The following is a 25,281-nucleotide window of genomic DNA, read 5'->3' on the forward strand; positions in this document are numbered from 1 at the left end:
CAATAAATCACACTCACTACACTTCTACAGCACTATAAACAATAAATCACATTCACTACACTTCTCCAACACTGTAAACAATAAATCACACTCACTACACTTCTACAGCACTATAAACAATAAATCACACTCACTACACTTCTACAGCACTATAAACAATAAATCACACTCACTACACTTCTCCAACACTGTAAACAATAAATCACACTCACTACACTTCTACAGCACTATAAACAATAAATCACATTCACTACACTTCTCCAACACTGTAAACAATAAATCACACTCACTACACTTCTACAGCACTATAAACAATAAATCACACTCACTACACTTCTACAACACTGTAAACAATAAATCACACTCACTACACTTCTACAGCACTATAAACAATAAATCACACTCACTACACTTCTACAGCACTATAAACAATAAATCACATTCACTACACTTCTCCAACACTGTCAGCAATAAATCACACTCACTACACTTCTACAGCACTATAAACAATAAATCACATTCACTACACTTCTCCAACACTGTAAACAATAAATCACACTCACTACACTTCTACAACACTATAAACAATAAATCACACTCACTACACTTCTCCAACACTGTAAACAATAAATCACACTCACTACACTTCTACAGCACTGTAAACAATAAATCACACTCACTACACTTCTACAGCACTATAAACAATAAATCACACTCACTACACTTCTACAGCACTATAAACAATAAATCACACTCACTACACTTCTACAGCACTATAAACAATAAATCACACTCACTACACTTCTACAGCACTATAAACAATAAATCACACTCACTACACTTCTACAATAATATACAACAAAATTATAACTCACTCCAGGGTGTAGTGTCGGTCCACTGAACTTGAAGGCATCACTATAATCTAGACAAGTTATGAATGGTGGCGGTAAATTGAACTTACTTCTCGTAAAAGGAATGAAAAATTTAATAACACCAAACTGCCATTGTCTCCTCGCCCGGGTCTCAATGAGCTGTGCCAATGGACAAGCCAAATTAGAAGATAAGACCTCGTGTGTGTGTCATTTTAGGATAAATTCAGTAAGATTATGTTAGGTTTAATTAGGTTAAGATGCAGAGAGAGAGAGAGAGAGAGAGAGAGAGAGAGAGAGAGAGAGAGAGAGAGAGATGCACTATTAAACAACGCCACTGCAGACAAAATTCAGGCGAACGTTCGTCAGGCGTAATTCCTTTAAGATATGTTCCCTATTTGTTAACGTCACACACGTCTGGGGTCGATACAGGCTGGCAAGACTGACTTAAACTTTCATAAAGGTACAGTAATGCTGTCTCATAAACCAGTGAACATAAGGTACAATAATGCTGTATCATAAACCAGTGAACATAAGGTACAATAATGCTGTCTCATAAACCAGTGAACATAAGGTACAATAATGCTGTCTCGTAAACTAATGCAGATAGAGACCGAATTTGTACCACTCACTCAGTATGGGGACTTAGTAATGGTCGATCTCCAAACCTAACATAACCTAACCTAAGCTAAGCTAAGCTATCCAAAATCTAACTAAAGCTAACTTAATCTGACCAACCTGACGATTTTACACACACACACACACACACACACACACACACACACACACACACACACACACACACACACACACACACACACACACACACACACACACACACACACACGCACACACTATGTGGCTCTCCCAAGAAGATGTCCGCGTGGTGGTGAGGCGGATTCTCCTATCTCGTGTCGGTACAACATAATATATCTCTCTCTCTCTCTCTCTCTAATATATCTAAACGTTGTCATATAACTTACGTGTGATGTACTGTTATTGTGATTAAGAAGATATTATTCCCTGTATTAGTGTACATTATATAAAAATCGATTTAAGAATCGGGATTTACACAGTTTTCTGATATTATATTATGCATTATAATTATGTTTTGTTTCTTTATGTTATATATGTGAAATAATTTTTTTCTCTGGATTCAGATGAACTAAACTTGATCAATCTGAATTATATAACCCGTGTTTCGTCATCTCAGTTCTGGGAAGGACAACACCGCCTAGTTATCATCAATTTAAATAAGTGTAGAGTTATATTTAGCAACAGATAAGAATTGTATAAGTGTCGTTAATCTTGTGAGGAAACGTTGACACGGACACTGTCTCCCTCTTAGTCAACTTCAAAACATTTCCTATTTGTTGCTGTCAATCAAAGTCTTCATCTGCCTTTGTGTTGTGAGGGTGAAGATTCCTCGGTCCTTTTTAACCTATACCCCGGCGCTCAGGGCAGTCCTTAACCCTTTGAGTACGATGGAAAATCTTTGAATACGACGATATAACACTTTGAGTATGATATATTAAGCCATTAAACACGATGACCTATTCTTTTGTACTCTAGGGGTTAAATCATCGTACTCGGGGGATTAAATCATTGTACTCAAGGGGTTAAATCATCGTATTCGAGGGGTTAAATCATTGTACTCAAGGGGTTAATACCGTCTTGGAGTGGCATGGCTGTACTGTATATTACATTGATTACCATCAACTGCTGTGCACACATGTTAAGTCTGCCGTATTCTCAGTCATGTGCGCTAAATCCTGACCAGATGTGGACATGGACGAGTTACATTGAAATTCATAGTTTATTTGTAAAAGTTATAGCGTTCATAACTTAACCGGACACACACACACACACACACACACACACACACACACACACACACACACACACACACACACACACACACACACACACACACACACACAGGCGGATATAAGAGTAATTTATCCACCTGCGGAATATATTACATAAATATATATTAGTAAAGCAAGAACACGTACTTAAGACACCAAAAATGCTCCGTATAAGATTCCATATTTCACTTCCACACCGCGACAGTAACTGATAGAAATGCCTTACACGACCATAATTTATGTAGGGTGTAGCTGATTGACGAACCTAGAGAGAGAGAGGGGGGGAAGGGGTGGGAGGGGAGGGGAGGGGAGGGGTGGGAGGGGAGGGGAGGGAGGGGTGAGGGGTGAGGGAGGGAGGGGGGAGGGGGAGGGGGAGGGGGGAGGGGAGGGGGGAGGAAGAGGGGGGAGGGAGGGGAGGGGGGGGGGGAGGGAGGGAGGGAGGGAGGGAGGGGAGGAGAGGAGGTGAGGGAGGGAGGGGAGGTGGTGGGGGAGGGTGAGGGAGGGAGGGGGAAGGTGAGGGAGGGAGTGGGAAGGTGAGGGAGGGAGGGGGAGGGACAGGCACACAGAGAGAGATACACAAAAGGTGATATAAAGAGTAAACGAGAGAAAGAGGAAGTGAATGTCCCAAGGGATTAAGTGTGTTAGCTGACTATATCTTCACATACTGTATATAATAAAACCTATATTCTATTGTATTTTTCTACTGTATTTCGGGTTGTTGGTTATGTGTGTGTGTGTGTGTTACGTGTGTCATGTATAACTCTACGTGTATGGTATAATAGATGAACTCACATACCATCACAATGTTACCCGCCTATTGAGTAAATCGTCTAATTTCATCTTTCCATTTGGTGGTTCATGTTTTTCTGGGTATTTTCTTATCTCGTATGATTCACTCAGGGACCTCTAGGCCGTGGTTGATGTGTCTGTCTTGTGTCACGACCTCAACACTGCTATTTTACCCCCCATCACCCCCCTTCACCCCCCATCACCCGACCAGAACACAGTGATTCCCTCCGTCCCGATCGTTTGGGTTTTCGCTTCATAATTTTCGAGGACTGAAGAGTTCTAGCCATTTTCGTCGTTCAGGGGGATGCACTCAACAACAACAGACAACAACAACAAAACCTACAGCAACAACAAACAACAACAACAAACAACGACACAGCTGGGCCTCAAACATCAACAATCACTAAGCCGTCGTTCGCCTGCTCGCCAAATATCGTGACCGGGGTTTTACCTCCGCCAAAACAGATGTCACGAGAGTAAGGAGTATCGTGGCGTGTGTGGTGATTGGCCAAGTGCCAGTCACGTGCTTGTGTCTGATTGGCTCGCTTTGAATGACAATGCGCCATTCACAGAAAGGTAATGTTGTCTTGCAGTAAGAGATCTGATTATATCGAGGCAAATCGATGGTGCATTGTGGCGCTTACCGTTCTTTGTTGGCACCTAGTGATTGTGTACCATTATCCGTGGGCACACACACACACACACACACACACACACACACACACACATACACACACACACCCGGAAAGGTATCACTGTTTCACACCTCAAAATTGTGTTCACATGTCGGTGGTTTCAGGTGTGGAGGGGCGGTGGCAGCCAGCCCCTGTTGACCCGTACTTGATTTTGTGTCTATATGCAAAACGTAGAAAGAAAAAGAAAGAAAAAAAAATGAAACTTTCACTCTGGAGGAAAGCTTTGATTCTCTTTCTCTCTTTAGTTCTGACATTCTCTGGTCTCTCTCTCTCTCTCTCTCTCTCTCTCTCTCTGCCAAAGGTGAACTACAGAACCATGTCAGATAATTCTAGAACTCAGGAAGAGTCACAGAACTCAGTCAGTGTCAGTCATATAGCTGAGTCAGTGTCAGTAGCTGAGTCAGTGTCATATAGCTGAGTCAGTGTCACATATAGCCTGTGCAGGCCATATAGCTCAGGCAGTGCTGCATAGCTCAGGCAGTGTCATATAGCTCAGGGCAGTGTCATATAGTCGCCAGTGTTATATAGCTCAGGCAGTGTCATATAGCTCAGGCAGTGTCATATAGCTCAGGCAGTGTCATATAGCTCAGGCAGTGTCATATAGCTCAGGCAGTGTCATATAGCTCAGGCAGTGTCATATAGCTCAATCAGTGTCATATAGCTCAGGCAGTGTCATATAGCTCAGGCAGTGTCATATAGCTCAGGCAGTGTCATATAGCTCAGGCAGTGTCATATAGCTCAAGCAGTGTTATATAACTTAGTCACTGACTAAGTTATATAACACTGCCTGACTAATAGTCAGTGTCATATAGCTGAGGCAGTGTCATATAGCTCAGGCATTGTTATATAACTCAGCGATCTAGACAAAATAAAAGTTGGCTTACTCATAGACGTCTCTAAGAAACATAAATTTCTAACTTGCCATAGACATGAGAGAGAGAGAGAGAGAGAGTAGTTGTCATTTGTCATGAAATTACATAGCAAAGCAAAGGGAGAAAAAGAGTCAGAAAACTCTTTAAAGAGACAGTCAGTATCACAGAGCGCTCTCGGAAGGCAGACAGTGTCAAGTGTCATAGTTTTCTCTCTGAAGTAGGCAGTGTCAGGTGTCACAGAGCTTTAAGAAAGCAGAGAGTGTCAACTGTACTCTAGGAAGACAGACAATCTCAAGTGTCATAGAACACTCCTGTAAGGCAGTGTCAAGTGTCATAGAGTGCTCCAGGATGGTAGAAAGTATCAAATGTCACAGAGTTCTAGGAAAGCAGAGTGTCTCATCTGTACTCTAGGAAGACAGAGGGTGTCAGGTGTCACAGAGCCTGCCACCACACCCTGTGCATGACACCAAGACACGAAACAGATTTTCTTCCCTGTGGTCCCGTCCCAGCCAGCTCTTCCCAGGCTACAAAATAATTGAGTGTGTTTGTGGCGTGTGTGTGTGTTTTTGTCCGTCTCTTAGTTTTTCTTTTGGTGTTTGTTCCCCGTCGTCCAGAGAGAGCATGCTTCTCGGCTCTGCGTCCGTCCGTCCGTCCGTGCATCTGTTCCCGCGTCTGTCCGTACATATGTCGAGATGTCAACACGGTAACTCGAACAAATTGAATTGGATTTTAAACCGACTCGGTATGTAGATATATTACCACAAGTTCTCAGAAGAGTTCAATAGTCTGGTCTCTGTGTTATTACTGTACAGCGTTATGATCGGTGGGGCTTTGTTGTGGGGCGGCGTGGTGACCGTGTATAGGGTAGGCTAATACTTGGAATGTGTTTATAAGGTGAAGAACATGTCTGGGTTGCTTAGGAATTCTCTTTCTCTCTCTCTCTCTCTCTCTCTCTCTCTCTCTCTCTCTCTCTCTCTCTCTCTCGTTTATCAGTTTCCTTTTATTTGTATACTTTTTCGAGTACAGAGCCAAAAAGTTAACTGCACTCGAGTAAGATATCAACTCATTCTTGGTAGTGCCTCGTACAGTGACGTGACCTTGACCCTTGATTTTTTTTTACCTTAATAATAAAATAGCAGCTGATGCCGTTGTTATAGCGAGTGTGTGCGTGTGTGTGTGTGTGTGTGTAGACCTCTTCTCACTCCGTAAAACTGGCAAAAGTATTAACCCAAAGCTTACAACAAAGAAGTCGAGGAAGCAGGGCGAGCAGTGCTGTCTAATGGTTGCCCCTCGTGTAATGAGGATGGCCGGCCCAAGGACCACCTAGTCGTGAATTTGTTTTAGGTGTAGAAGCTGTCGCCAACACAACAACCACACCTAGTTAACGAGAAGACCGGACAACTCGCCAACTGCACTGGCTAACCATTACCCTGGAATACGATCCGCAAATCTATTTACATCGGCTTCCCAATTACTGCTGGGTAGGCAGAGGCAAATGACGTAAAGAAACTTGCCCGTAGTTTCACCCTGCCCGGGGATCGAACCCGGGTCCGGTGCGAGGCGAGCGTGCTGACAAAAAACAATAAGTTGATAATTTGTTTTGAAAGTTTTCGTCGGTGACCTTTAAGCCTGGATCCAACAAAGACAGTTTGTAAAGTTAATCAGTCGTGTTAGGTATTCCTGGAGAGTCTCCGATATTGTATCACAAATTGAAAACAAATTATTGAGGAACAACTCCAGACATGTTTTTTTTTTCATTATTTCACTGCAATATAAATTAATAATTCATAAAATGGACAAGACTTTGAGGACCATTTGCGACGGAGTTCTAGAATATAACCCGCGTTAAAAAATAAAATAAAAATATCTTCGAAACTGAACCTCTGGCAACAGCCTCGACATGACGTCACGGGCAGTAATGCATGTGACGTCACACTTAAACCCGGAATGGCAGACAAAGATGATGTTGATCTCAAGTTTGGTGGACAGACAGACAGACAGACAGACAGACAGACAGCCTACCACACATCGTCTTAATATAATTTTGATATCAATTAGTGACATTGACGTCATCTCTATTACCTGTACCCAAACACTTAAACAAGGTGAGGATTATTTTGTTGCTTATCATGAACAAAAATAAACAACTTACATATTTCAGGGTCTTGTTAATGTTATATATAAAATTTATCTAAATATCAATAAAATAAATAGTTTAGATATAAAAATGTATCATGTGTATGTGTAATGCAGACAGGATACACTATTTGTCACAAAAGAAAGGTCACGTCACACATTGGCTCCTGATTGGTGACGGTGTTACGGCCATTTGTCACGCTGTGCTGGTCTAAGTATGTGTTGTCAAGGCGATCTTTACATCACAAAAACCAACGGATAAACACAAGGTAATATTTTCCCCCTTAATGGTTTAGCCTCGCATGACGTCATCAATCACCAGGGTATGTCAAACACTTTATACGGGATGGAAATATTTTTATATTTAGATTTCTCAGACAGTGATTCCTCGCCCTCATGATTCTTGTAGTCGGGGAAACGATTCTTATTCCATTAGACGTGAAACTTGGAGGTGCTATATTGATAAGTTATATTGTTGTCTGGAGTTTGTTCTTTAAGATGATAATAATAAAATGGTTGTATAGCGAGGACACACACACACACACACACACACACACACACACACACACACACACACACACACACACACACACACACACACACACACACACACACACACACACACACACACACACCTTTCCCAAACGTCCATTCATTCTCATTCCTCTCAGCCCCATCCACCTCCTATCACCCATTTCCTAACCACTCCCACCTCTCCCCTGTACCTGCTAGCCACTCCCCTACATCCTAGCCACACCCACCTCTAACCCACCCCTACTTCCTACCACACCCCTACCACATCCCCTCCTACCATCCCCTACCTCCCCACATCCCCTACCCACCTAGTTCGATCCTGCCCACACCCCACCTTCCTGCCACATCCACTCCTTCTTATCTCCTACCACACCCCTACCACACACATCAATTCCCTCTCCCACTTCCAACATTCCCCGTCTTCGTTCACACACACACACACACACACACACACACACACACACACACACACACACACACACACACACACACACACTGTATAGACAAAATGCAAAGACCATAAATTACACTCCTTTTACCTCTTCCTCATCCTTTTTCTTTCTTTCTTTCTTTCTTTCTTTCTTTTCTTTCTTTCTCCTTCTATTCTGTTTTTACTCTCTTCCCTCCCTTCCTTTCCCTCTCTCCTTTCCTCCCACCCTCCTTCCTTTTTCCTTTCCCTCCTCCGTTCATTCTTTTTCCCTTCTCTCTTCCTTCCCTTCTTCCTTTTCTCTTTCTCAGTACAGGTGGGCGTGGGCTGGTACCCATTGGCCTGGCAGGCCCTTTGTCACCGTGGTAATTCCCGCCACAAAGAAGTGTATGTGTGTGTGTGTGTGTGTGTGTGTGTGTGTGTTTAGAATCCACACACACACACACATACACACACACACACACACACACACACACACACACACACACACACACACACACAAGTAGAGTCTTGTGGACTGGGTAGTCAGAAGCGTCGCTTTCTCTCCCAAACTGCTTCTGTCTAACCCCCCACTACCCCCCCTCTCTCCCTCCCTCCCCCCTCCTCCTCCCTTCCCTCTTGCCCCTCCCTGATGCTCTTCTTCCCTTCCTCCTCTCTCCTCCCCTCCTCCTCCCTGATGGCTCTTCTTCCCTGCCCCCCCCTCCCCCTGCCTCCGTCCTCCACCCTTCCTCCCTCCCTGACCTCACTTCTCCCTGATTCTCTCTTTCCTTTCCTCTCTCCTTTCTTCTCTCCTTCACCCCTCCCTGTTGCTCTTCTTCCCTTCATCCTTCCTTCCTCCTCCTTCCCTGCCGTCTTCTATCACCTCATCCTCCATAATGCCCCCCCCCATTCCTCTCCTTCCTTCCCTCCCTTCCTCCCTCCCTCCCTTCCTCCCTTCCTTCCTCCCTCCCCTACCTCCCTCCCCTCACTTCTCTCTCACCCACTGAGGTTTTCCGCATTTGTTGCAATGTTCAATTCTTCTTCTCTCTTGTCCTACTTATTCTCCTTACCTGTCATTTTATTTTTATTTTTCTTCTCCACTTTCCCCTCCTCCACCCTTTCCATCTCCTTCCTCTTTCCTCTTTTCCTCTTTCTCCTCCTCTTCCTTGCTACTGATTACATCTCTTACGCATTCAAGTGTGTTTCTTCAATATTTTCTTTTTTACCTGTTTTTCTCCTCCATTTGTTTGTTTACTTAATTTGCATATATATCAAGTTTATTCTCTCTCTCTCTCTCTCTCTCTCTCTCTCTCTCTCTCTCTCTCTCTCTCTCTCTCTCTCTCTCTCTCTCTCTCATATATTGAGATCTCAGGTCATATATGTATCTTCCACTATATAGGCCTATACCGTGATACTTTTCATGTATCCTAACTACATATAACTCAGGCTTGTTTTGTACTGGGATGTATCTTAATATGTAACTTAAAACATATATATTTATAGTAATTATATGTAAACTATTTATTTACTCGTATATGTATTGACATAACATATAAATCTCCTTTAGCCCAATCTAAGTTAATCTCACTTGACCTAACTTAACCTAACATACCCCGACCTAACTCGAGCCTAAAGTAACTTAATTTTTCCCAACAACTTAACTTAGTCTTAACTAAATTTAATATAATTCAACCTACCGCTGATCAAACCTAATCTATCTTAACCTACCTGTAACCATACCTAATCCACCGTAAGCTACACCTAACCAAACATAATCTAATTTAAGCTAACCTAACCTAACCAAACCTAACCAAACCTAACCAAACTAAACCTTCACTTTTAGTATAAAAGTTCGGGACACATTCCGTGTCCGGGTATTACTCGGCGGCTCTCCAACACACTTCTGGTAACCTTTGAATTCTGATGTCATAGACACCAGGACTTCGTATGTAATTTATGTCATCGAATATGTCAGCCGCCACACACACACACACACACACATTTCATAATTTTTCTAGTTTTGAAATGTTGTAATTCTATTTATTTGGATCAAGAGTTGTGTATGCCACTCAACCACCAACTGACTCCCTCCCTCCTTCCTTTTTCCTCCCTCCTCCTTCCTCCTTCCTCCTCCTTCACCCGTCCTCCTCCTCCCTCCATCCTCAACCAACCAACAGATACATTAACTTATACCTTACTATCATCCCAGAGTCCACTTAATATATCATACAGGTGTCTTAATCAACATAACTAAACATCCTCCGTGGCCACACAACTGTCCTGTACGTCATCACGTCTGTCCTGTACGTCGTCATGTCTGTCCTGTACGTCACTGTCATGTCTGTCCTGTACGTCACTGTAATGTCTGTCCCGTACGTCACTGTCACGTTCGTCCCTACTGTCATGTCTGTCCTGTACGTCACTGTCATGTCTGTCCTGTACGTCACTGTCATGTCTGTCCCTGTACGTCACTGTATGTCTGGCCCTGTAACGTCACTGTCACGTCTTTGTCCTGTACCGTCACGTCTGTCCCTGTACGTCACTGTCATGTCTGTCCTGTACGTCACTGTCATGTCTGTCCTGTACGTCATCTGTCAGTTTTTCGGTCCTGTACGTCACTGTCATGTTCGTCCTGTACGTCACTGTCATGTCCGTCCTGCTACGTCACTGTCATGTCTGTCCTGTACGTCACTCGTCATGCATGTCTGTCCTGTACGTCACTGTCATGTCTGTCCTACGTCACCATGTCTGACCTGTACGTCACTGTCATGTCTGTCCTGTACGTCACATGTCATGTCTGTCCTCGTACGTCATCATGTCTGTCCTGTACGTCACTGTTAAGTGTCTGTCCTGTAATGTCAACACGTCACAGTGTCTGTCCTGTACGTCACTGTCATGTCTGTCCTGTACGTCACTGTCATGTCTGTCCTGTGTGTCACTATTCAATAAGGGTTTGTTACACACTGTCCTACTTTACCTGTATCAATTTATTCACACAGTGAGATATATTAATGCACCACACACACACACACACACACACACACACACACACACACACACACACACACACACACACACACACACACACACACACACACACACACACACACACACACACACACACACACACACACACACACACACACCTCCATCATCCTTTGCATTCATTACACTTTTTCCCAACGGTCTACCCACAGAAGCAGTTGAATTTTAAATCATTATTTACCTTCCGACCGCGAATTCAGCTCTAGAAACGAGGAGAGGTTCACAGAGATGGGAGGTTCACAAGATGGACAGGAGATGGAGGTTCAAGGTAGATGGAGGTTCACAGGTAGATGGAGAGGTTCACAGGTAGATGGGGAGGTTCACAGGTAGATGGTGAGGTTCACAGGTAGATGGGAGAGGTTCGTAGATAGGTTCACAGGTAGATGGGAGGTTCACAGGTAGATGGAGAGGTTCACAGGTAGATGGAGAGGTTCACAGGTAGATGGGTGAGGTCTACAGGTAGATGGGAGGTTCACAGGTAGATGGAGAGGTTCAGCAGGTAGATGGGGAGGTTCACAGGTAGATGAGAGGTTCACAGGTAGATGGGAGGTCAGTGTGGGAGGTCGGTAGAGGGAGGTAGAAAGGTTCTAGATGGGAGGTTCACAGGTAGATGGAGAGGTTCACAGGTAGATGGGGAGGTTCACAGTAGATGGGGGTTCACAGGTAGATGGGGAGGTTCACAGGTAGATGGGGGGTTCACAGTAGATGGAGGTTCGATAGATGGAGTTCAGGTGGGGTTCAGGTAGATGGGAGGTTCACAGGTGGGAGAGGTTCACAGGTAGATGGGAGGTTCACAGGTAGATGGGGAGGTTCACAGGTAGATGGGAGGTTCACAGGTAGTTGGGAGGTTCACAGGTAGGTGGAGGAGGTTCACGGAGATGGAGAGGTTCACAGGTAGGTGGGAGGTTCAGTAGATGGGGAGGTTCACAGGGACGGAGAGGTTCACAGGCAGAGGTTCAGGTAGATGGGGAGGTCTACAGGTAGATGGGGAGGTTCCACAGGTAGATGGAGAGGTTCACAGGTAGATGGAGGAGGTTCACAGGTAGATGGAGAGGTTCAAGAGATGGAGAGGTTCACAGGTAGATGGGAGGTTCTGCAGATGGGAGGTTCACAGGTAGATGGGAGGTCCAGATGGGGAGGTTCACAGGTGAGGGGAGGTTCACAGGTAGATGGGAGGTTCACAGGTAGATGGGGAGGTCAGGTGATGGGGAGGTTCACAGGTAGATGGAGAGGTTCACAGGAGGTTCACAAAAGGGAGAGGTTCACAGGAGGGTGAGGTCTGTAGAGGGAGAGGTTCACAAGTGAGGGAGATCACAGGTAGATGGTGAGGTTCACAACTAAGGGAGAGGTTCACAGGTAGATCAGAGGTTCAGGTGGGTGGTGAGGTTCACAGGTAGGGAGAGGTCACAGGTTGTCAGAGGCTTACAGGTGGTCAGAGGTTCGGATGGTCAGAGGTTCACAGGTGGGGCTGAGAGGTTCACAGGTGGTCAGGAGGTTCACAGGTGGGGCCGGAGGTTCACAGGTGGTCAGAGGTTCAGGCGGTGTTCCAGGTGGTCAGAGGTTCACAGGTGGTTCAGAGGTTCACAGGTGTCAGAGTTCACAGGTGGTCGGAGGTTCACAGGTGGTCAGAGGTTCACAGGTGGCGAGTTTCACAGGTGAACATGGTCATCCTAGTGTTTGTAGTTCACAGTTTGGTCGTGCTCGCTTGACATGAACTTCTGGGAGGTGGCAGCCCGTCTTGTCAGCTTGTGTTGTCAGCTCGTGTTGTCAGCTTGTGTTGTCAGCTTGTGTTGTCAGCTCGTGTTGTCAGCTTGTGTTGTCAGCTAATGTTGACAGCGTATGTTCTTATCCTGTAGTGTCAGCCCATATCCTCAGCCCATGTTGTCAGCTAATCTCTACCTTGCAACATATCCTATAACAGATCATTGTTTTTGCAATTTTCTTCGCGTTGCAATATCTTGATGCAAATTTCCTGTTCATTCTTGCAACAATTGTTTAGTATATTTTTGCGGTAGTTTCAGAGGGTATGGTTAGGTTAGTTTAGCGATGTATTTATTGGTGCAGATTAATGTTATTGTAATTATCAATATATTGCAACATGTTTCCTTTTAAGTCTTTGTTGTAGTGATTTTCTGAAGCTTCCACGATACACACACACTCTCTCAAATTTATACTATCCATGCAAGAGCGAATTTATTAGTGTTTATATACAGACAGGCATGTAATATCAAAGCATGAATGTACAGTATATGTCTCTCTCTGCATTTGAATATACACGTGTCAGAGTGTATAGTCCACAGGTATAGTGTTCCACCCCTCTGTGGCCTTCCAAAATTGCCACTAATAATAAATTTTTTGGTAATATATATACTGAGATTAGTGTGTGTGTGTGTGTGTGTGTGTGTGTGTGTGTGTGTGTGTGTGTGTGTGTGTGAGAGAGACCCAAACAACCTCACGTGCCGCAAGGGTCAAGATACGGGTGTTCAACAAACTAGCCCAGATTGACTACTACTGCTCTTAATATGTTCCATCCTGTGATTGTCCCCACCACCAGCTGTGAGCCATTTCTCACACCACTACTATATGGATTAAAATATTGGTTAGTTCTTTTAATTGAAGATAATTTGTAACCTGGTTTTTAGTTTTAAACATGTAGTTGTAGATAACGGTTTGAGTGATTATTTTTATTAGTAATGTGTTAATTACATATACATATATATATACATATAAATATACATACACATACATATACATATTATTATATATATACATATATATATTACATATTACATTATTATTATCCACACTTCACATTTCAATCCATCTCAATCAACCTGAGGCCTGTTAAGTAATTTTATCTCATGACAGTACTATAGGTTAATGACTCTTTACACTGTTGTGGCTGTACAGTACACCTGGCCACTGTTGTTGGTGTCCTTCAACTCTTGTCTTAGTTACGTCTACTCCTGTCTATCTGTTATCAATTCCTTTCCACTGTTGTCTATTTACATCTACTCCTGTCTCTCTATTCTTTATCAATTCATTAACGTTGTTCTTTACTTGATGTCTTCACTTATTATAATTCTTGATTTAACTGTTAATATATTCTTCATGTAGCCTCTGTGTAGTTCCTTATGTGTTTACTTGCGTTTAGTTGTTACTGTCTTATTGATAGTGCCGGGAGGTGTGTACAGATGTGTGTCAGTGTGTCAGTCTTAGTGTGGCAGTGTGTCAATAGGTCATATATCAGTCTGTTAGTGTGTCAGTGTGTCAGTTCTGAGTGTGTTAGTGTGCTGTGTGTTAGTGTGTCAGTCTGATAGTGTTAGTGTGTCAGTCTGATAGTGTGTTAGTGTGTCAGTCTGATAGTGTGTTAGTTCGATAGTGTGTTAGTGTGTCAGTCTGATATGTGTTGTGTCAGTCTGATAGTGTGTTAGTGTGTTAGTTCGATAGTGTGTTAGTGTGTCAGTCTGATAGTGTGTTAGTGTGTCAGTCTGATAGTGTGTTAGTATGTCAGTTCGATAGTGTTAGTATGTCAGTCTGATAGTGTGTTAGTGAGTCAGTCTGATAGTGTGTTAGTGTGTCAGTCTGATAGTGTGTTAGTGTGTCAGTCTGATAGTGTGTTAGTGTGTCAGTCTGATAGTGTGTTAGTGTGTCAGTCTGATAGTGTGTTAATATGTCAGTCTGATAGTGTGTTATGTCAGTCTGATAGTGTGTTAGTGTGTCAGTCTGTTAGTGTTAGTGTGTCAGTCTGATAGTGTGTTAGTGTGTCAGTCTGTTAGTGTGTTAGTGTGTCAGTCTGATAGTGTGTTAGTGTGTCAATTTGATAGTGTGTTAGTGTGTGTCTGAGGTGTGTGTCGTCTGATAGTGTGTTAGTGTGTCAGTCTGATAGTGTGTTAGTGTGTCAGTCTGATAGTGTGTTAGTGTGTCAGTCTGATAGTGTGTTAGTGTGTCAGTCTGATAGTGTGTTAGTGTGTCAGTCTGTTAGTGTGTTAGTGTGTCAGTCTGATAGTGTGTTAGTGTGTCAGTTTGATAGTGTTAGTGTGTCAGTTTGTTAGTGTGTTAGTGTGTCAGTCTGTTAGTGTGTTAGTGTGTCAGTCTGATAGTGTGTGTTAGTGTCAGTCTGAGGTGTTAGTGTGTGTCTGATAGTGTGTTAGTGTGTCAGTCTGATAGTGTGTTAGTGTGTTGTCTGATAGTGTGTGTCAGTCTGTTAGTGTTTTAATGTGTAGTCTGATAGTGTGTTAGTGTGTAGCCTGATAGTGTGTTAGTGTGTCGTCTGTTAGTGTGTCAGTGTGTCAGTCTTAGTGTGGCAGTGTGTCAATAGGTCATATATCAGTCTGTGAGTGTGTCAGTGTGTCAGTCTGTGAGTGTGTTCGTGTGTTAGTGTGTCAGTCTGATAGTGTGTTAGTGTGTCAGTCTGATAGTGTGTTAGTGTGTCAGTCTGATAGTGTGTTAGTGTGTTAGTCTGATAGTGTGTTAGTGTGTCAGTCTGATAGTGTGTTAGTGTGTCAGTCTGATAGTGTGTTAGTGTGTTAGTCTGATAGTGTGTTAGTGTGTCAGTCTGATAGTGTGTTAGTGTGTCAGTCTCTGTTAGTGTGTCAGTGTGTCACCAATAGTAAAAGTCGGGTGTCAGTCTATTAGTGTGCTAATGTGTCAGTCTATTACAGGTACGTCGGGTGTCAGTCTATTAGTTTCCAGTGTGTCAGCTCCACAGTGTGTCGGGTGTCGTCTATTAGTGTCAGTGTGTCAGCTCCAATAGTGTGTCGGTGTCAGTCTATTAGCGTCAGTGTGTCAGTCTAATAGTGTGTCGGGTGTCAGTCTATTAGTGTCAGTGTGTCAGTCTAATAGTGTGTCGGGTGTCAGTCTATTAGTGTCAGTGTGTCAGTCTAATAATATGTCAGTATGTCAGTCTGCCAATCTTAATATTTTAGTGTGTCAGAATGTCAGTGTCAGTTTATTATTGTGTCAGTGTGTCAGTCTACTAGTGTGTCAGTGTATCAATTTATGGCGTCAGCAGTTCAGTGCGTCAGTGTCAGCGTGCCAGTGCATAGTATCAGCGTGGCAGTGCGTCAGTGTCAAGGTGGCAGTGCGTCAGTGTCAAGGTGGCAGTGCGTCAGTGTCAGCGTGCCAGTGCATAGTATCAGCGTGGCAGTGCGTCAGTGTCATTGTGGCAGTGCGTCAGTGTCAAGGTGGCAGTGCGTCAGTGTCAGCTTGTCTCCCTCACTGACTCAGGCCGTGTCAGAGGTCCTTGGTTAGCGTCAGATCGGAGACCAGATAGTGGCTGCATAATTTATGGGTCTACGACGTGTAATTCCATGTGAGGGAGAATGACGAAGAATGGATGATAGAAGGACGTATAATTTGACAGCTGAGTGATGGAAATTGATTATAGGAGAGGAGTTTGTTTACATAGTTGAGTGATGGGAGTTATAGATCCAGTAAATAAATGAGTTGAAGTAAGAATTTATGTATAATTGGTGTATAATTTGACAGCTGAACGATGGAAATTAATTATAGGAGAAGAGTTTGTTTACATAGCTGAGCGATGGGGGTTATCAATTGTATAATTCAGGAGAGAGATGATTGAAGTAAGAATAGACGTATAATTGGAGTATAAATTGACACCTGGGTGATGGAAATTGATTTTAGGAAAGAGTTTATTTACAAAATTTAATAATGAAAGTTATAGGTGGTATAATTCGGTGAAGGCATAAATTAGTATTTATGTATAGAAAGTTGTATAATTCAATAGTAAATATTATAGATGGATAATTTCACAGTTGAATGAAGAAGACTGTATGATACCACGGAGATATGAAATAGATAGATAAATAGATAGATAGATAGATAGATAGATAGATAGATAGATAGATAGATAGATAGATAGATTGATAAATAGATAGATAGATAGATAGTTGTTTCTCTCTTATTTTTTATATTTTCTTGCTTTTACTTTTCTATTTTTAACTGCTCTTACTTTTACTCTCCTCCCACCTCTTACATGTCTATCTTTACTTTCTCATTTATTCCTCTTACTCTTTTATCTTTCATTACTTTTCATTTGTTTTTCCTTTTTCTTAGATTTTAATATTGTTCTCCTTTATCCTCCTTACTTCCTTATTCTCCTTTCCTACTTTTCTTGGTGTTTTACTTCATGAATTTTATTATCTATTTTTCCCCTTCCTTCTCACTTTCTTTTAATACCCATTTTTTTCCTCCTTTGTTCATCCATTTCTTCCTTATTCCTCTGTCTTAACCCCTCCTCCTCCCTCTCTCCTTCATCTCTCTCCACCTATACCCCCTCCCCCCTCCCCCCTCCCCCCTCTTTACTCTTACTGTTAGTCTTTTCATTCGTTCCTACTTTTACTTCCTTCCTTGTTTACAGTCGCTAATTAACTCGCTCAGGTAACCCTACTTTTTCCCCCCTGCCACCTGTAGTAATCTATAACAGGGGATGGTCGACTGGCTTACTCAGAGGGGGGGAGGTGTGGAGGGTAGGTAGGGGAGAGGGGGGTAGACGAGTAGGGTGTGGAGGGGAAGTAGGGGAGAGGAGGGAGAGTAAGGGGTAGGAGGGTGTGTGATCAACCTGTCCTGGACCAAGTGTAATAAGTTACTTCCAGGTGAGCCAGGTAGGCACGTGTTTCTGTAAGGATAACCTGTATTTACTGAGGTATGTGTGTGTGTGTGTGTGTGTGTGTGTGTGTGTGTGTGTGTGTGTGTGTCTGTGTGTGTGTGTGTGTGTGTGTGTGTGTGTGTGTGTGTATATATTTTTTATCATAATTGTTGTTATGTACAAATTAGACACATTTTCAATATATGGTAAACATCCATAACACTATATTGAATGACTTTATTTTAGGGTCTTGCTCATAGTTAAACTTTATACCACACACCTCCTCCATAATTCTCCTCCTTACCTATACCTCCCTTCCATACCTCCTCTACCTCCTCCCTCCTTACCTCCATACCTCCCTCCTTACACCTGCACCTCCTCTTCCTTACCTCCTTACCTCCTCCTCCTTACCTCCTTACCTCCTCCTCCTTACCTCCATACTTCCTCCTTACCTCCACACCTCCTCCTTACCTCCATACTTCCTCCTTACCTCCATACCTCCTCTTTACCTCCATACCTCCTCCTCCCTACCTCCATATCTCCTCCCTACCTCCATACCTCCCTACCTCCATACCTCCTCTACCTCCACGTCAGACAACGCCTCTCTGTTTTTTCTCCGTTACCGCTATTACCGCGGTTAGTGCGATAATGAAATACAATTCCTCGTACTCTAGAGATTTTTTTTGTACTCTAATTATAGTACATGTCATATATTACCACGCCAACCTCACTCGGTACAAGCTCCCCTAACTTCCTTCATTCCTCGTACATTACATCGCTATTATTGAACTTGTTTTCCTGTAAAACTGTTTCACCACCCTACAGTTACAGTCATTTAAGTGTGATTAATGTACCACCTGACGTCACACAGCTAAACATGTATATTTAACTTACCTGCCACAGTGTACTAGTGTAGGTTAACTGAGCTTAGGTAGTGTAGGTGTCGCGTTATAATACACCCTCCAGATAGTACACTGTCTTGTTTAGCTCTCCCAGTCCATCACAGTGTAAGAAATATTATGTATACGGTGTATTATATAGGCATACAATCATACATAGATGAGTTATCCTTTGAGATGTGTATGAAATTGGACTTAGTGTGATATATATATATACACAGCATTTGGTGATACTACAACGCCCGACTGTGTGTATAACTTGTTCACAGATGATAAGATAATACACTAATACATAATTCACTTGTATATCAACGTTAGGGTTAAATCCACCGGGGAGATTTACGTTAGTTCAGGATAGTTTGGTTTGTATGAGTTACATTTTGTTGGGGATTATTGGGTATGTAAAGAACTGTCCTTGATGACCTGATGTAGTATTTATATGGTGGTCTCTCTCAAAACAGCACACCCCCTATATACAGACAGACACGGACACAGGTAAACACAGCCCCTCTAATATTATGCTTATGTTTTACCACCACCGATATATTTAGAGGAATCTGCAAGCGTAATATTCCCTTCATAAGCGAGGGGAGATTTACATAATACGTGTAAAAATACGTAAATACGCAGGTGATTAAATTTGCGTCAGATTCAGCCGTTTCCTAATATGAGTTGGTTATTATTCCCTCTAAAAATGCCGGATCCCGTCGCTTACACGATATTTTGCCGGCACCCCACCACCACCACACAGTCTCTCTCTCATTATTCCTACTCTTAGTCTCACTACTTTCACTTTCTCCTTGTTTACACTCGCTAATTAACTCTCTCAGGTAACCTAGGTTTTTTCCCACGCTCACCTGTAGTAATCAGTAAAAAAAAATAGTTCTGTGCGACTGGGTATCTCACCTGACATGCTTTTAATAAGTAGAATTATGTGTGTGTGTGTGTGTGTGTGTGTGTGTGTGTGTGTGTGTGTGTGTGTGTGTGTGTGTGTGTGTGTGTGTGGATAGTGATAGTTGACCATGTTGGGATAGTATACAGTGTCTTGTGCTGAGGGACGGGAATTATTGTAAGGGTTTTAATGATAAGGATAGGAAGAATTATTTTAATGATGATAAGAGGAGTAAGAAGAATCGTAATAATAATGATGAAAAAGAGAATAATAATGATGATAAATAGAATAATAATAAAGATAATAGTAATAATAATAATAATAATAATAATAATAATAATAATAATAATAATAATAATAATAATAATAACAATAATAATGAAGGTTAGGCGTTATTGCAGAGTTTTATAATAGCAGTAGACAGTTATCTCATTGTATCATAAGGCATAAGAAGCACAGAAAATTAAATCTTTCCATTGTGTATTTTTCCTGACTTAATGCCTCCTGTTGCAGCGTCCGTCCGTCCGTCCGTCAGTCAGTCAGTGAATTTAGGTGTGCGTCTGTCCCTCATTCATAATTTCTTCCCCTCTCCCTCCTCCCTTCCCCCTCTCTCTTCCTCACCATTTCTCCCTATCCTTCTTCACTCTCTCCTCTGGTATTCCACTTTCAATTTCCTCTTCTTCCCTCTCCCTCCCTCTTTTCCCCCATCCTCTATTCCTCACTCCTCCCTATCTCTCTTCTTCATCCCCCTGTTCTTCTACCTCCTCTCCCTTCTTTCCCCGCCCTCTCTCTCTTTCCTTCCCTCCCTCCCTCTCTTTCACCCTCCTCTGGTGTTACAAAGTACGCATTCCATTCTCAGCTCTCTCTCTCTCTCTCTCTCTCTCTCTCTCTCTCTCTCTCTCTCTCTCTCTCTCTCTCTCTCCCTCTCTCTCTCTCTTCCCTTTCCCCCCCCATATTTTCCCCCTCCTTTATCCTTCCCATTTCTCTTTCTCTCCTCCCCCCCTCCTCCTTCCCTCTCCTTCCCTCCTCCCCTCCCCTCCTCCTCCTCCTCCCTCCTCTCCTCCACCCCCTACTTCCTCCTCCTCCTCCCCTCCCCTACCTCCCTCTCTCCTCCCCTCCCTCTCACCTCCTTCCCTCCTCCCCTCTTACCTCCTTCCTTCCCCTCCCCTCCCTCCCCTCCCTCCCCACCCCCCCTCCCTCTCCCCTCCCTTCCTCCCTCCCTCCTCCCCTCCCTTCTCCTCCCCCACCTCCCTCCTCCTCACCTTCCTCCCCTCCCCTCTCCACCTCCTTCCCTCCCCACCCCTCCCTCTCTCTCACCTCCCTTCCCTCCCTTCCTCCCTCCCCTCCCTCCCTCCCCTCCCTACCCTACCCACCCCTACCTCCCCTACCTCTCCTCCCCTCCTCCCTCCCTCCCCTCCCTCCCTCCCTCCCTCCCTCCCCTCCCTCCCCTCCCCTCCCTCCCTCCCTCCCCTCCCCTCTCCCTCCCTTCCCTCCTTCCTCCCCTCCCCTCTACCCCTACCCCACCCACCTCCCCTCCCTCCCCCTCCCTCCCTCCCTCCCTCCCCTCCTCCCTCCCTCCCTCCCCTCCTCCCATCCCTACCTACCTCCCTACCTCTCCTCCCCTCCTCCTTCCCTCCCCTCCCTCCTCCTCCCTCCCTCCCTCCCTCCTCCTATCTCTCTCCTCCTCCCCCCTCCATCCCTCCTCCCTTCCCCTACTCCCTCCCTCCCTCCTCCTCCCTCCCTCCCTCCCCCCCTCCCTCCAGTTTCAGGCCACCACCTACACATTCCTGTCTTAACTACCTTTAATCCCTCGTGAAGTGAATTCTTGGCTCTCAACTTTGCATCGTGTTCACCCCCTTCCCAGCCCATGTAGAGCCTCTGATGAGAGAGAGAGAGAGAGAGAGAGAGACGTTTTATAATGGGAAATAAAACAGAATTAGTTTGACAAAGGTAAATATAAGTTAGGTTACGTTACTTACGTTAGAAGCGCTCTCAGGCCAGTTAGAAGCTCTCTCACATCACCAGTTAGAAGCGCTCTCACATCACCAGTTAGAAGCGCTCTCACATCACCAGTTAGAAGCACTCTCACATCACCAGTTAGAAGCGCTCTCAGGCCAGTTAGAAGCACTCTCACATCACCAGTTAGAAGCGCTCTCACATCACCAGTTAGACGAAAATAATGAACGCCCGATTATTTGAAAATCCGGGTTGAATTTTGTGGGGGTTTTTTTTGTAGATCTTTACTTCCGGGTTACAGTCACGTTTATCTGTGTATATTTTGGAGTGTACACAAACTCGTGCCTCTTTACGTACACGATCACTATTGATATCATGTACGTATTTTCATCTGCGTTATTCACTTACTAACACTCTGAGAGGACTAGATTTTTAGGTGCGTTAGTTAGCTCTATGGATGTCTTTCCTGACTTACTCTCTGACTGACTGACTAACACTGTGAGGAAACTTTTTTTTTACCATTCTTCGGTCACTTTGTATATGAATCATTACCCCTGGCACACACACACACACACACCTCATGGAGCGGCCAGGTGGTTCAATATGCATCGCTGTGCATATTTGATTACCTGGTAAAGTTTGTTGTTATTCTTAAGCCTCTCTGTCTCCCACACCTGACGCCTCCTGTCCCCCACCTGACCTCACTGTCCCCCACCTGACCTCTGTGTCGCCCACCTGACCTCACTGTCCCCCACCTGACCTCTCTGTCGCCCACCTGACCTCTGTCACCCCTTGGCCCTCTCCGTTTGTCTGTCCGTTTTTCCGTCCATCTGATAACAGAGAGAATTTGCCCAGTCAACCAAGACTAAATTTAACTATTTTCAAACGAACTTAATTGAATTTAGGTGGGTCATCAGCTCTATACATGTCTTAGTTACTATCCGACGATGTCACGCAGTCACTGACGGAATTTTGTTTTAAATATTGTTATTATTGTTATTGTTGTTGTTGTTGTTGTTGTTGTTAATCTCTTTATTATTATTATTATTATTATTATTATTATTATTATTATTATTATTATTATTATTATTATTATTATTATTATTATTATTATTATTATTATAATTATTATTATTATTACTATTATTATTATTATTATCACCACAATCATCGGCAGAAGGATATGCCGTGATAAAGTTGAAGGCTTTAGGTCCCACACAAATAAGATGGTCAAACTTGTCCAAACACGACGCCAGACTTTGTACAAACATAATGTGTGGGCGTGTTCAAACACCTCCCTCACTCTCGGGCAAACACCGTGTTTGAGAGGCACTCTAGCAAGGTATTCAGATTTAGCAAACTGGCCATTTGAAGGTACCCAAACATGGCTGGCTTTTTGTTGTTTTGGAGAGGATGTAAACACCGCTTTGTTTTGGGTGTTTTTTTTAGCAAACAATATTTTTAAGGGGTAAACATCGATTTTTTTTTGGGTGGTTATCTTGTAGGTAAGCATTGTTATTTATGTGTGGGTTCTCTGAGGTAAACATCCGATTTTGAAATTTTCTTGAAGGTAAACATTGTATTTTCTCGCTTGTCCTGTGTGTGTAAACAATGTTAATTTTTTTTTACGTTGCTTGATGGTAAACATGACTTTTTGTAGTTTCTTGAAAGTAAACATCGTAAATTTTTTGCAATTTTGAAAGACCAACATCGCTTTTATGTCTTTACTTAAATTTAAATTGTGCTTTATATTTTTTTATAGTTTTTAATAGTAAACAATTAATTTAGTTTAATAAATACAACCATTATATATATCTTAATTTCTTATATATTTTTTACTTCATTACATTTCTATTTTACGTAATTTTTTTTAAGTAATTTGAAGATTTTTTTTATACCACAAAACATCTTTTTCCATACTTGTATTATCTTTCAACAATGTGTTTATTTGTCTCGTGCATGAGCAAATGTATTAAGCGGTGATGTATTTTTTGAAGGGGGCGATGGGAAGGGAAGAGAGGGGAAGGGGAAGGAGAGAAGGGGGAGGGGGAAGGGACGAGAGAAGAGGAGAGGGAGGAAGGAAGGGAGGGAGGAAAGGGTGAGATGGAGAGAGGGGAAGAGAAGAAAATAGAGGAGAGAGGAGGAAGGAAACAGGGGAAGAGGAAGAAAGGAAGAAAAGGGAGAGAAAGAGATCGAAAAGGAGAGAGGGAGAGGAAGGAGGGAAAAGAGGGGAGGAAGGAGGGGGGAGAGGAAAGAAATAGGAATAGGAGAGAGAGAGAGAGAGAGAGAGAGAGAGAGAGAGAGAGAGAGAGACCAACCATACGCTGCTTTATTATTTACTCCTCCGCTGTAGAAAAATGACAAGTTACTTAGGCAAAAATATTACAGCGAGAGAAAAATAAAGCCTTTAAAGATTCAGGGCTATTGAGCGGCCGGAGAGCCTTGTCTATTGAGGAGGTAAATATTCCTCTCAGAAAGTGTGTGTGTGTGTGTGTGTGTGTGTGTGTGTGAGGAGTTTGATTTGGTGAGAATAAGTCAAGGTACGCATAGTAGAAGAGGAGAAGGAGGGAGGAGGCGGTGGTGGTGATGGAAGATGAGGGAGGAGAGGGAGAGGTGGTGGATGGGAGGAGAAAAAGAAGAGGAAGAAAAGTAAGAAGAGGCAGACGTAGGAACAAATACACACACACACACACACACACACACACACACACACACACACACACACACACACACACACACACACACAACGCCACTGGATATGTCAACACTACACTGAATTTTCTACTCACCCGATACCCATTAGTATTCCCACGCTAACACAGCCGCCTCCTCCTCCTCCTCCTCCTCCTCCCTCCCCCTTCGATCTTTCTCCCACCTCCTCCTCGCCTCCTCCTCCTCCCTCCTCCTCCTCCTCCTCCTCCCTCCTCCTCCTCCTCCTGCTCCTCTTCCTCCTCCTCCAACCCTCCTCCTCCTTTTCCGATCATTTCAAGTCAAATTTGATTCAATTTCTGTAACAAGATTTCCCTCGGACAAATGAAATCAAATAAATATTTTTCAGAACCACCATATTGAATGCTGAAGGTAATAGGAAAAATGAAACACAAATTTCAGTGACCGCCTTCATGTCAGGGAAATCACAGGGCGTATTCTCAAGGCTTCGCGAGATACGTGTATATATAATGTTTTCTCTCTTAACCTGACACCTGTAAGACGTAAGTTTGTCTCGTTGTTAGTTTCATTTACAATATAGATGAATTCTTAGATATTCGGGAGGGAATTTTTGTTTTCCTTCTAACGTGTTATGTAAAATTATTCTTCGGATTTATGTTATTCTCAAAAAGAATAAATAAATAAATAATAAAATAAATCAAAGTCGGAGGGAGTTTGTTTTCTCTTCATGTTAAATCGAGTCTCAGTTATTCACATCATCTAAAAAAATAGGGTACTTCTTTTTTCCTCCTAATGTCAGATCGATTCTCACTGACTCACTTTATAGACAAGACTTAGATGGATTCTCAAAGATTCCCACGGTAATAATTTTTCCGCCAACTGGAAATGTGAGAAGCCCTCCTGCTGCCTCACTTCAGCTACAGATCAAAGTTAGCGACCAGAGTGGCGACGAAATTGCAATAAGACTCTAACAGATACGTTCTCTTAACCGCAGTTGGGGAAGGAAATTGAATATACGAGTCGTTAAGAATCCATGTTTG

The sequence above is a fragment of the Homarus americanus genome, unplaced genomic scaffold (assembly GCF_018991925.1).
Source record: "Homarus americanus isolate GMGI-L3 unplaced genomic scaffold, GMGI_Hamer_2.0 scaffold48354, whole genome shotgun sequence".
In the NCBI taxonomy this organism is placed as follows: Eukaryota; Metazoa; Arthropoda; class Malacostraca; order Decapoda; family Nephropidae; genus Homarus; species Homarus americanus.